The 14,601-nt window shown below is 42.6% G+C and overlaps 1 long non-coding RNA gene across 1 annotated transcript in view; it reads right to left on the bottom strand.

Annotated features, from left to right (window-relative positions):
- Positions 1–4,337: 4,337 nt before the first annotated feature.
- Positions 4,338–14,601, bottom strand: part of LOC119627986 (uncharacterized) — an 82,387-nt gene continuing 72,123 nt past the window's right edge. Inside the window, exon 3 of the long non-coding RNA XR_005244240.2 lies at positions 4,338–6,194. This is a non-coding gene — a long non-coding RNA (uncharacterized lncRNA). The remainder of the gene's footprint in view (positions 6,195–14,601) is intronic.

Consider the following 14,601-nt stretch of genomic DNA (forward strand, 5'->3'; position numbering starts at 1 on the left):
CTGGTCCTGGACTTCTCTTTTTATTTCAAATGGGCTCTTGTGGCTACTCTATAATCTCCATGTTCACCTCTGTGAAGTCTTAATGTGTATTTCACAATGGCAATCCTGGGCTTTTTTCCCTGTCTTCAAACCACCCCCTTCCTGCTACTGTCTCAACAAAACTGTGTGTCCATTGTTGAGAAATTTGGAAATGTCCACCAGACTTTCTTTTTTTTTTTTTTTTTTTTTTTTTTTGAGACGGAGTCTCACTCTGTCACCCAGGCTGGAGTGCAGTGGCTTGATCTCGGCTCACTGCAAGCTCCACCTCCTGGGTTCACACCATTCTTCTGCCTCAGCCTCCCGAGTAGCTGGGACTACAGGCGCCTGCCACCAAGCCCAGCTAATTTTTTGAATTTTTAGTGGAGATGGGGTTTCACCGTGTTAGCCAGGATGGTCTCCATCTCCTGACCTCGTGATCCGCCCACCTCGGCCTCTCAAAGTGCTGGGATTACAGGCTTGAGCCACCGCTCCCGGCCTAGACTTTATCTTATCCTCCTCTTTATGGTGGAAAATTTCTCTCTGCACATTCAGCCATCCTCTCCAGCTGCGGGGGTTCCTTTCTAGCTCCTTCAATGCTATCACCTCCTCCTCTTCTATCTTCTGTTGCTACCTTGCATGTCTCTTTCTTTTCCTCCTCCTATTTCTCTTTGTAAATCAGTATTTTATCTATTGATCACTTAATGGGTACTTAGCACTATGTGAAGCTAAGTATTTCATAAATTACCTCACTTAAAAGTCACAATATCCCAATGAAATATATAGTATTATTACCCCTGTTTTACAAGAGATACTTTTAAGGTTTAGAGAAATCAAGTAACTTGTCAAAGGTTGCACAGCTTATAATCAGTAGATTTCATTAGTTCCTTCCCCTTGGCCTTCAAACATGAGTATGTTTTGGTTATACAACTAAGAAAATAAACGAATTGCCTATTTTGAGGCATGGTTCTACCCCTCCTCTTCCTTTCATTGCTAGTTCACTTGTCAAGCAAATAACTACCTACGTTCCTATTTTCTCAGCATCAAAACCTGCCTTAATCTTTGCATTCTGACTTCTTCATTCTGCCATTCTGCCATTGTTAGAGCGACCTCTCCAAAGTCACCAGTGGCCACCTTCTTTCTGAACAAATGACCTGTATAATCCTTTTCCTTGACCCCTCTGTAGCTGTTGATGCTATTGATAATCCTGTTTGGAATTTCAGGTGCCGGCCAACATGGCTCACTAGGCAAATTAGTGTGGTGAGTTAGAAGTGCTGTTAGATGATGTGGTTGTGAACACATGGCTGAGCCACTAGGGGATGCACCTCGAGCCCATGGCCAGAAATTCTCATTTTCTTTGAGGGGTCAGGAGGCATAAATTATCTTCAGAATGGGAAGGATATTTTATAGATACAGGGCTATTTTTGCAGGAGAATGAATAATTTACCTCTTCTGAATAATGCAGAATCATGTGTGTTGACCCTATGTGCATAAAACTCTGACATCTTAAGGGCCTGGATAACAAGGTAATAATTGTATTTGCAACAAAATATAAGTAACCCTGATAAAACTACAAGGCTTTGGGATCTTGAGGGAATTAGGTGGGAGTAGAGTTGGGAGGACTGTTTTTCATTTTTATTGAATGGTTTTGTAGAAAATGAATCTCCTGGGGATATTTTATATGTAACTTTGCCAAAGATTCTCCTAATTACTCTCATAGAAGTATATGTGAATATCACAGAATATTTATTTCCTCTGATGATTCCAGTTTCTAAAATGAAAGAAGTAGCTCAAACAAAATAATTACAGATTTTATTCCTCTGCCACATGGTTTGGAAAAAGTGGGGTCTCTGGTTAACTGGAAACACGAATGCATGTGATTTAACACACCCAAGAGAATGAGGTTGGTGGATTTTTAAATGGAGAATATACTTAATATTTACATAGAACTTTACAGCATCCAAACTACATTCATACTTACTTCCCCCACTGCCTTCTCTCAGCTCTTTGGATAAAATGGAGATTCTGGGCGGGGTGCGGTGGCTCACGCCTGTAATCCCAGCACTTTGGGAGGCCCAGGTGGGTGGATCACCTGAGGTTGGGAGTTCAAGACCAGCCTGACCAACATGGAGAAACCCCATCTCTACTAAAAATACAAAATTAGCCAGGCATGGTGGCACATGCCTGTAATCCCAGCTACTTGGGAGGCTGAGGCAGGAGAATCGCTTGAACCCAGGAGGCGGAGGTTGTGGTGAGCCAAGATCACGCCATTGCACTCCAGCCTGGGCAAAAAGAGTGAAACTCCGTCTCAAAAAAAAAAAAAAAAAAAAAAATGTGGTGGCGGGGAGGGATTCTGGGCCGGACACAGTGGCTCACACCTGTAATCCCAGCACTTTGGGAGGCCAAGGAGGACAGATCATGAGGTCAGGAGATCGAGATCATCCTGACTAACACAGTGAAACCCCGTCTCTACTAAAACTACAAAAAGAAATTAGCCAGGCGTGGTGGCGGGCACCTGTAGTCCCAGCTACTCGAGAGGCTGAGGATGGAGAATGGCGTGAACCCAGGAGGCAGAGCTTGCCGTGAGCAGAGATTGCACCACTGCACTCCAGCCTGGGTGACAGAGCGAGACTCTGTCTCAAAAAAAAAAAAAAAAAAAAAAAAAAAAATGGGGATTCTGATCCCAGTTTACAGATCAGGAAATAAAAGTCCTGACAGTTGATACTACTTGACCAAGTCTCCATTAGGCCAAGGGTTCACAACCAGGTCCCTGTCCCCAGTCAGGGCTAAGTTCCATCTTCCTCCAGCCCCTCCTGTACAGATGATTAGTGAATTAAGGGGAGTGGACGGCAGCGAGGGCCTGGCACAGGCATGCAGGCAAAGCATGGGGGCTCAGTTCACAAATACTAATGAAACTGCATGGAGGAAGAAAATGTACTTCCCCAAAAGATAAAAACCTATTCAACTGGTGTCAGAGGGCAGCATTGTTCTGCTAAAAGGACAAATTTGAGCATGATTCATTCTTGGCAGCTCCATTACCAAGGGCAGTGGGTGTTTCCAAGTGAAACCAGGGGAATTTTCTACTGAGATGGACTCTCCAAGTTGCTAGATGAAGTATTAATGTGCACCGTGGAAGCTCAAAGGCCATTTAGATATTGCCTATGAACTTCTGGTTAGAACACCAAAATCCAGAGTGAGGAAGCGATCTAACAATGTTATAAAAATGTAAGAGGAATGGAAATTTCTATCCACTGAAGCAAAAACGTGTGGAGAAGAACTTTCGGGATGCCAGTCCAGCCACAGATCCCTGAGTGTCACCCCATCCACCTTTGCACTCCCTGCCACACACAGATAAATGCATATATACAACACATGCACACGCATGAGCCTGGGCGCCAGCAGCCATACCTCTGTAATGTGACCCTGACCTCTCAGCCATAGGTGCTTACAACAGGCATGGACCTGTGGACACCTGACCCAAGCTGGACCACTCAATTCCTCTCTCTCCAGAATTAAGGTCAAGAGAAAAAGCAAATGAGAAAATATTGCTGAGTAATGTGGGTATCAAGTCTCTAGAAGAAAAATCCACAACCCTGGGCCCTAGAGGTTCCTGCTTCATGCTTCCTTTTCCTGATCATGAGTTATTTGACTTTCTCTTTGACTTTCGGAGCTACTGCCTCAGGATCCTTCCAGCAAATTTTAACTGAGTGTAAGCTAATTTGAAATGGATTTGTGATACTCGCAACCAAAAGAATCTCAATTAAGTTATTAAACAGCCCCAGGCAAATGATAAATACCCTCTCCTAATGCTGCTTCATCCTGTCTACAATAGATTTAATAATTAGCCGGTTAAATTATCAATTTATGCAAGTAACTATCATAAGGTGAAATAATTGTTTTAAAAAGCTATCTCTTTTTTTGGAGAGTTTGATGGCTCTTAAATAGCTATTAGAAAATATACTTTTAAGTTAAATGACTTGTATATGTTTGTGTACACATATACACACAGAGACATTAATATTGGAAAGTTAATTGAATTGTCAATTGTGTAATAAGAAATTTTAAGTTAAAGTTCATTTTTAGTTTTGTCAGTTATAAAATACTGTTTACTTTTTGCAGAAAATTTGAAATTGTGTTACAGTTTTGTCCCACAGATTATCCCACAGGGCTTTACTTATAGTTTATTTGATCCTAATCACAATCTGTAAGGTAATCACTATCCCTGTTTAAACACAAGAAACTGTGTGTTGTATAGTGTGTGTGTGTGTGTGTGTGTGAGAGAGAGAGAGAGAGAGAGAGAGAGAAAGATCACCCAAATCATTAAACCAAACAAGTTTATAGCACAGACTAACCATAAAAAATACGAAAAAGCATAATGATTACTATAAAGCAATTCATAATACTTATCATTGGGAGTAAATGCACACAGAAAAAGCTTACTTTGGAGAACCTATTCAGATTTATGCTCTGCAACCAACATAAATATGAAAAAGAGTCTATACACTTGCACTGCATTTGGCAAAAATGAGTAAAAGTGAGGGATGCCCTGGATACACTTCCTGACTCACACTTGCCTGAGGCAGGAGGGAGCATAGCATTATGGAAAATAATCATTCGTAGGCAGCTCTGATGTGAATGTGGTTTGCATAGTTGAAGGAAGTATGCTGTTGTCAACAGTGCTACAGCTCTCCATGTCAAAAGGCAGGTCTCTCCTAAAAACGTTAAGCATGTACTTATCTCCTCTAAGACGTGAGCAGATTCTATTTTACACACCCATATGGAAGTCAGCAGGGGTATTTTAAGGGGTCCCTCAGTTATTAAATTGACATTTAGGAGGGGTGCAGTGGCTCACACCTGTAATCCTAGCACTTTGGGAGGCCAAGGTGGGCAGATCACGAGGTCAGGAGTTCGAGACCAGCCTGACCAACATGGCGAAATCCTGTCTCTACTAAAAATACAAAAATTAGCTGGGTGTGGTGGCACGCACCTGTAATCCCAGCCGCTCAGGAGGCTGAGGCAGGAGAATTGCTTGAACTCAGGAGGCGGATGTTGCAGTGAGCTGAGATCATGCCACTGCACTCAAGCCTGAGTGACAGAGCAAGACTCCATCTCAAAAATAATAATAATAATAATTAAAAATAATTTCTCAAGTAATCTATGTTCACTAGAAAAGTTTGAACTTACAACTAACAAAAAATAATAAACTCTTCTATTGATATCTGGATGAATGTCCTTTCATACTTTTCTAAATATCTATATAAACACACATATATTTCATGAAAATGAGGTGAAAATGCCTGCTTTATTTTACATAACAATATATTGTCAGCATTTTGTCATTGTAGGGAAACAATTCTCCATGAGCCTCTCACATTTCTGCACATCTTGTGAGCAGAGGCACTCTCCATCTATTTTCCTGTCTATCTTTTCATGGATATTTATATAGTGAACAGGTGTGGAAGATTGGGATAGCATATCCGTTCAGAACAATGGCAGATGTGTTTATTGTTAACTATAAAAGATTTGGGTTTCCTAAGCTTGGAGTTCCTGTTCTGTAATAGAGCCACTGATGGCAGTGCTAGTGTTACCTGGCCCTTTCCTGTCACTTTGTGGGAACTGGGACTTGAGAAACTGGCAGGGAAAAAAATACCCTGAAATTCTGACTCCTGATATTGCTGTGAGTATTAGAGACCTCTGTTCCTGACCCAAGGGTCTCATGTCTTCTTTCATGAAGCAACGGCAGAGTTGTTAATTTACAAGTTGGGTAAAATCTGACTCCCCATGGTCCTAGCCAATTATATTGCTAAATGATTGTTCAACATCATCATTCTTGATAGCTGTGTTTTGACAAGTGCACTCCGATGTCTTTATCCAATTTCCCGTCATTGGATTCTTAAACTGTTTTCATGGTCTTGCCCTTGAATATAATATTTGCATACAACATGTTTATACATTCATCCCTTATAAATAACTTTTCTGGATGAAAACTTAAGGAACTTTTACTTTTGATGAACTGCATATTAAATACCATTTGAGATTTTCTGGATATTTAGCAATTTCTATTGACTGCTCCTCTGTCAGTGGTCCTCAAGGTCAGGCGCATTGAGGGGATGGATGGGGCAACCTACGACAGAAGATGGGATGGCTCAAGTGTCAGGGGCCAGTCATCCTAGGGTTAGCTGTGAAAATAGAAGGCAAAAGGTGAGAAGTCCAAAAGGATGATATAGCTCAAAAACCTCAGAAATACATCCCACCCTAATATTCCATCTCTACAGTTCAACGTCTACTTGTTGCCAAGCTCATGCACATGAGACAAAACAAAGCCAAGGCCAAAGCCTGGCTAATTTGGCTGGTAATAGACAGTGAACCACTTATAGATTTAGACAGTTTATTGTTTGTATATAGACAGTGAAAAGGGGGGCCAGTTTCCCATGATCTTTCCCAAACACCAAACTGGGCAACACTGAAATGGAAGGGATGGGATGACTACACCATGAGCTGGGACACTTGCAGATTTTGGCTGAACAGTTTCATGTTCTACAGCTCTACTTTTGGAGTGGGGGAAACAGGGCAGAAAGTGCCAAACCTTGTCAGCACCCTGAAGACCTTGAGAGACTAATTCATGACAGCCTCCCAAGGAGAGAGGAAGACGAGTGGGAGATGGCTTCACAGCAGCTCATACAAACCTCATGTCCTTGGAGGAGTACAGGCATTGTGCCAAGTCATTCAAGAGGTAGCTTGTCTGGATAGGTGCAAGTCACCAGGGCACCATGGTGGAACCATTGCCCCACACTTACCTTTTTATCCTTTTCTCTCACATTTCCTCCAACCTCTGTCCATACACTACTGCCTGCTGTTGCACGTTTTCTGGACGTACGCCCCACACTCCTGCAGCTGTGCCTTGGTTGCAGGTGAGCCTTTAACTGGGGTCATTTTCCTCTATTTCATACCACTTAGCAAAGTCCCAACGACCTCCAAGTTGAGCTTGGTGCCTTAATGTATTTAATGATGATGACATCCCAAGAGCCCAGCAGGGTGGGTGTAGTATACTCATTTTACCGAAAAGGAGGAGAGTTGTTAGGGAACTTTCTCAGGGCTCTCCAGTAGCGGAGCCAGGATTCAACTCCTTTGATCCTTCACAGGACGCAGCACAAAGCCTAACTCATGGCAAGTTAGCACAAAATGTCTGGAGAGTCACATCAAATGAATTGCAGCAAGGGGGCACAAGAGGAATTGAATCCACAATCTTGGATAATCAGATCTAATGGTGGGTGCCAGAGCAACTGATGTTCAAGGGACATGAGGGATGGGGCACTATCAGAGTCAGAGCTAACTCGGCGTGAATCCTGGGCCTTGTATAGTCTGGTCTTGAAAGGGGAGGGCCCAGTGCTGGGAGAGCTGGGGGCTAGCTGTGCTACTGGAAGCTTGTGTTTGAGGAGAGAGGATTTGAGGATAGAAGGGGTATCAGTAGGTTTGGGGTTCATCCTGATGTTCCCTAGCTTCTCCCTTCTCTCTGGAGTCTCTTCTCCCGCTGGCCTATCTTTAGCCCTTTTAGTTCCAATCACTTTATCCTTTCGGCCTGGCTGAGCTCCCCGACTGGTCTCATTCTCCTCTTACCAGACCTGGGGTTGTCCGCTGCTTTTGGAATTCACCCTTAGGCGACGAGGAGGCAGCCTCAAGTTAACTAAGCAAGGATCATTGTCTATTTTAAGTTTCAAAGGTATCTCTGGAAATAAACAGTGTTTTGCAAGAGTGAAATGGCATCTGTGGTGGAATTGGAAAGACAGTTGTCGTTTTGCTTGGAGTTCCTCTTCTACAGATGGCAGCCGGGCCTTTCAAAGTCAAGGGTGACAGTCTGCACGTGGCTTCTCCCCAGCACTGTACTGGGTGGTGGGGGTGGGGTACAATACACTAGAAACAAACTTCCCTGGTTTGCTGCTCTGATTGAGGCTTCCTTCCCCCACGCCCTCATCAGTCAGGATGCAGGACTCCCCACCTGGGTGTCTTCCACCTTGAAAATTGTGCTGTGTTGAGAAAACATGGCACAGAGATTCAACCCACAGGGGCTTTGGGGCTAGGTAGGTATGGCTATAAGCCTCAGCACTGCCCCTCTACGCAGCTTTTGTAATGCTGAGCAAGTGACTTTGCCTCTCAGAGCCTCCATTTCCTCATGGGTAAATGGGTATAAGAGGATCTGCCTCCTAGGGTGATAGGAATGGATTTAGGGAAATAGTGCATGTCAAGAGCTTATGAGTATGTGGCCACAGCAGGAATTCATTACTGTTGCTCTATGACTGTTACCAAAGCTGTGGCCCACACATACGCCCAGCTAGTCTGCCGCAGGCTGTGATACCTGCTACAGTGGAGCTATGATTGTGACTGTAGCCCGCCCCCGGAATCCCTGGGTCCCACACCTGTGGATTCAACCAACTACAGATCAGAAATATTAGAAAAAATTAAAAATAGCAATACAACAAAAATACAAATAAGAAAACCCATATAACAACTATTTACATAGTATTTAGGTATTGTAAGTAATCTAGAGATGATCTAAAGTATACAGAAGGAAGTGTGTAGATTCTATCCAAATACTGTGCCACTTTGTATCAGAGACTTAAGCATCCATGGATTTTGGTGTCTGGCACTGGGGGGTCCTGAAACCAATCCCCCATGAATATTGGGGTGACTGTATTATTATTGGGCCATCTTCTCCCTTGGGGAAACCAGATCTCCACCAGCATTAATAAGGCAATTGCTATGCCAGAGAGCATTAATATTGAAAATCTCATGTTTTCATGTCACAACATCGTATTTAAGGATATGTAAGAGTTCTTTATCACTGGCAATAAACTCTAAAGATAAATGAGCCAGAGCCACCAGGGAATAAAAACTCCCCATCTTTGACTGTACGTGCCCAAGGATGATGCTGTTACCCTTAGATCTAAGCCCTAGGCCTGAACACAAGCAAATGGCTGTTGGTTAATGGCCCTGGAGATCTGGAGGACTGAACAGAAACTCCCCAAATGATAACGTTCTGGGGAGTCATAGCACTGATGCATTCACTAGACATCTACCTCTGATATGGAGGAAGTCCATGCTGCTTCAAATTCAGAGAGTGTGCCCTAGGCATCGTATGGATTTTCCTCCTCTGCATCCCACTCTATGCTGTGAAACTGAGGTTAATCGAACTGCTAAAATGATGAAGTTATATATACCAGCTAATTTTCCAATGGTCAGCATGACCTTTTATAAAAGTGTGTTCAGCATTTGAAAATGTATATTTTTCCAACATCTCACCATGAAACACATATCAGAAAGCAAAGTTTTAAATGATTTTCTTTTATACCGACAAACTAGGAAGTATGAGACGTTCATTTGCCCTAGAGTTAGCAATTGCATAACCAATTATGAAGTCTGAGAATATCACAGTTGACTTAAGCAGCAAATAGTCATGCCTATGTAATTCCATTTAACTGGTTACTCAGCTCTTTTTGAAAGGCATTATTAAGCTTGTTAGGGAACCTCAAAGGGAATCAGTTTCATTAAGCAACTAAACAATTAGACCTTGGAGTATTTAAAAAGATTACAGGCAGACAAATAGTACTACAAACTGGCCTGTGAAATACACTCAAGAACTCAATAGACAGAAATAAAGATTTACAAAAGTCTTTCTTTCAATTGCGTTCCTTCCAATTACCTTTTTAATTCTGTTTTTTTCTAATTGAGATTAATTGTTTTTTTCCCAAAGTAAGGTATTTACTGCATAAATATATGCATATTATCTTCATAATATTTGTATCACAGATAAAGTAAAAGAAGAAAACGACCGATTTCAAGAAATAACCAATATCAGTACTTTGCTCTAAACTTTCCAGAGGCCTATATAGTACGATCAGATAGCTAAAAGCCTAGGGGCCAGAGTCAGAGTGACTGGATTTATAGCCTAGTTTTATCGCTTATTGACTCTTTGATTTTGAAAATTCACTTAAACTTGATTTGATTCTGTTTTCTTATCTGTATAATTGGGATTTTAAATTGTACCTCTGTACAGCATTTTTGGATGATGAAATGAGATAGTATGTATAAAGTCTTAAATCAATGGCTGGTATTCAGTAAGTCTTCAATAAACATTAGCTATTTTATATATCTTATATAGACAGTGTATAATCAGAATGGGATTTTATTGTATCTTCTGTTTTTATAGTTCACTTTTTATTTACTGGCATATTGTGAAGATTTTTCTCTATAAATGGATGCATATCTCTTTATTATTTTTAATGGCTATATAATACTGCATCATCTGGTGCTTGATAAATTACCAGGTAGGAAGCTAAGCAAAGCCATGGTTTGGGCCCCACCCTCCCTTGCTAGAGCTCAGTGAGGGCAAAGCTCCACGCCCTATCCCAGGTCATCCCTGATGTGCCAGAGTGAGTGTTTTTACCTTGGTTCAAACCCTGTGACCAAGTTCTCGGTATTCATGGGCTCCTTTACTGTAACAGAATGCCCAGCTAGCAGAGGCACTAGGGATTCCCACCATTGAAGGCTGCCCAGGGAAGAGAGCCTCTTTCTTTGCTTCTAATAAACCAGCATCTCTGTCATTTGCATAACTTCTGGAGAAGGGCCAACACATTTCGGGAAGATGCTTGTTTTCTTGCAAAGGCAGCTGAAACTCATTTGAATAACCAAGTCAAATAAATTCAGAAGAAGCCAGCGCAGCATGAAAGCAAGGATTATCATTCTTGTTCCTGCCATATCCCCAGCAAGTAGCACAGTGAACCAACTGCAGAATCATAGACTCCCTGCTACAGGATGTGCAAGGGGACCTGGTCCTCCTTTACAGGTAAGCTAATGGAGGCGTGACCCCAGGTCACATGAAAAGGAAGAGGCAGAACACGGGAAATCTTAGGTATTTGGACTTCATGTTCAGAGTTCTTCCCACTCCACTCTGCTACCTTCTACTCTCTCTCACCCAAGAGAGACTGAAAGTGACTGCAGGTGCAGACTTTTGTGAGAGGAAATAACTCAAGTGCTACAGTTGATCCCTTTTGTTCCCACTTGGTCAGGACATCTTGGGGAAAATGAGGGTGGACAGAGCTACATGGGTTGGGGAGGAATAGAGTCCAAGGTAACATCAATGAAAACAAGTTGGTAAAAAGAGAAAATGATGTTACCAATTCAATCCGCTAAGTGTCTAACTCAACAACAACAATAGCAAATACACTGTGTGTATCCACCATTGGAGCATCCTATCTGAGAGTTTGATGCATGGAGAAGACAAAGGTCAGTTCCTGGCAGGATGAGAGGACACATCGTTCTGATCTAATGTGGAATCCATTCTCAGCTCTAGCATTTCCCCCCCACGGACCGCGTAGATGTACGATGTTCCCTGAATTATCTTTTCAAAATGCAAATCTAGGCTTGTGGTTCCCTGCCTTAAACCCTGTCAGTGGCTCTCCATTGTCTTCTGAGTGATCTACTAACCCCTCAGCAGGAATCTTTGGGGGTGAGAGCAGGAAGGAAGGGGTAGGACGATTATGAGTTTCTTAATTACACATTTCTCGAGGTCTGGAGCGCTCCAGTAATGGCACCTGGCAGAAAGCAGCCTTGCTTTGCAGAGTTGTCTAGAAGTGGGTGACAAAACCCAGCAGGGCCAGGCCCAGAGTACTGGTCCTACCTTGACCACAGGAACTCAGCCTTATGGATTTCTGCAGTGTCAACCCAGAGAAGATAGATGCATGGAACAGACCAAAGCAGTTGCTTGCTTTTCCCCCACAAGGCCTTTAGTGTCTGAGGCTCACCCCGTCTAATGGACTTGGAGTTTGAGACAGCAGTTGACTCTGTTTTTCCAGTTTGATATTTAGTTATCAGTGCACTCAGCCCTTATCTTTTAGATATTTGGCATTCAAACCCCAATCAGGACTCTTGTACATCAGCTGGCTAGGAAACATTTTGGGTAATTGGATGGTGGCTACCTGTCAGCTACCAGCTGGATTCAGGTGCTGTGTTTCAACATCAGTGCGTACTTATGCAGTTTATCGCATCTTAAAATTGTTACATAAAAATCAGTAAAAATGAAAACTGGAGGGCTGATATTAATGGTAAGAATTACTGGTCTTATAAATGCATACAATTGAAACAAAGATGAAAAGCAATAGATGTTAACAGTCTTTGATTTTGAAGGACATGTATAAAATAGAAGGCAATATATTGACAATATAATTTTCTATGCCTTAAAGGGCTAGTAAGAATTTTCATAATTTGTCTCTCAGAGAACAGAAGTCTTCTTCTAAAATATATTATCTATTTTCAGTTTTCACACATCTGACTGATGTCCAGTAGGAAGATCTTGATGTCAAGAATCTCGTGCCACAAGGAAAGCTTTAGGGGGAAATGTGAGCAAAGTGCAGAGGGCGAGGCTGATGAGAGGCATGGACAAGTGAGGCAGTGCTGAGTTCTGAAGGCTGCCCTGATGCAGAGATTCCATAGCTGGGGCTACCCTCATGACCCCCAAAACTCTCTTATCACTAAATACCAAAGGACTGTCCCCTAAGGACTGATGGACCAGATTCACAGTGTTAAAAGAAAAACTTTAAATAAATTAAATATAACAGAGTTTAAGCAAGAAAAAGAAAAAGATTCATGAATCAGGCAGCCATCAGAATCACAGCAGATTCAGAGAGATTCTAGCACTCGCCACATGAGCAAATTTATGGACAGAGGAAAAAAAAAGTAGCGTGCAGAAAACAAAAGTGAGGTCCAGAAACAGCTGGATTGGTTACAGTTCTGCATGAACCTCCTTCGCACATGGTTTGAACAGTTAACTCCCTATAAGTGGCTCACGCATGGCTGCTGGGATTGACTGAGACTCGGCTAGCTTACAGAAGCAGAGTCCTACATTAGTGTTCAGCTTGCCTGCCTCCTATGTTAGGTTACAGTTCCTCCATAAGAACTCAAGTGTGAGAGTACAAAGGCTTTCTCAGACCAGATTTTAGTTTGATTTTACAGTGATGTGGGGCTTGGTGTGAGATGTGGGGAAAAGGCACAGGCTAAGAGTTTAAAAGGAGATGGCTTGAAGCCAGTGATATGCTCTTAGATGGAAACAGCTTTCTACTTTCACTCAGGGGTGAAGACAACAGGACCACAGGCTATGAAGAGCTGTGCTCTACGGAAATGAGACAGAAATGCCTGTTGTGAGCCTAGCATGCCTAGTACATAAACGTTTATGACACGTTGAGGAGTCCCCTTTTGTCCAGTAGAGGAAGCAGAAGATGGTCACATTATTTTAATACATCTGTCAGTCGTGTAGTTACCAAGTGCCCCTTGCTATTCTCTCTAATCTTTTCACTTTATCTTTTAACTACTCTCATTAGGGGAAAGGAGATAAAGCAAACCCACATTTGCAGGTGGGGCTGCTGCGTGTGATTATGGAGAGACAATGTGAATGACACCCTTGGCATTGTACAGTGCACAACCTATGCAGCTGTACAGGATGATCCTGGCTGTTGTTTGCCTCCTATTGTTATAGTAGGTAGCTAGTCATGCATGAAAAGGGCAGGATAGGGTTCCCTCCCACAGGCATCAGGAATGTCAGGTGACCATCAAGTAATATGGTCAGGCGGTTTTTACACTGTTTCTCTAAAATAATTGGTCGCGGCCAGCACTACGGAAAGGCAGTCTCCCAATAGACAGAAAAAACCTGAAACTGGTGATCAGCAGCTTCCTGATAAGATCTCAGGAGTTGGGTGAGTGGACTCAAGCATGTACACTAAGAGGCAAAATGGTAGAGTTTAACTGGTATATGACCTTCTAAGAGCCTTCAACTGGTAAGGGAAGAATGCTTCAAGTGAGCATCATACAACTCCAGTAAATGGTTGTAGCAACCCCTCCCAAGTGCTAGCAGGCCACTGTGCATGCAGATATCCCACATCAAGGGAAAAATCGGGGGAGAAGAGAGGCAAGCTCCAAGAAGTATGCCAATATTATAGAACCCCAAGGTCAAACCGGGCACTTGATCTCGCAAGTTGGCTGCTTGGCCCTCTTCCAAGTGTATATTCCTTCCTTTCATTCCTGCTCTAAAGCTTTTTAATAAACTTTCACTCCTGCTCTGAAACTTGCCTCCCTCGTTCTCTCACTCTGCCTCATGCCCATTCAGTTGAATTCTTTCTTCTGAGGTGGGAAGAACTGAGGTTGCTGCAGACCCATGCGGATTTGCTGCCAGTAACACTGTTTGTGGTATGTGCTAGATCTTCCTATTATCGTATTGCACCCCTAAGAGCCCTGGGAGGTGGGATTATCCCCACTTGTCACTAAAGAAATAATGAGTTGGAAAAGTTGAAGGATGTCCCAAGATCACGAAACAAGGAAGTGGTGAGACTAGAATGAAAACTCTAGTCTGACTCAGCTAGCTCTCTCCTTCCTTCCTTCCTTCCTTCCTTCCTTCCTTCTTTCCTTCCTTTCTTCCTTTCTTTCTTTCTCTCTCTCTTTCTTTCTTTCTCTCTCTCTCTCTTTCTCTCTCTCTCTCTTTCTTTCTCTCTCTCTCTCTCTTTCTTTCTTTCTCTCTCTCTTTCTTTCTTTCTCTCTCTCTCT

The sequence above is a fragment of the Chlorocebus sabaeus genome, chromosome 9 (genome assembly GCF_047675955.1).
Source record: "Chlorocebus sabaeus isolate Y175 chromosome 9, mChlSab1.0.hap1, whole genome shotgun sequence".
Classification (NCBI taxonomy): Eukaryota; Metazoa; Chordata; class Mammalia; order Primates; family Cercopithecidae; genus Chlorocebus; species Chlorocebus sabaeus.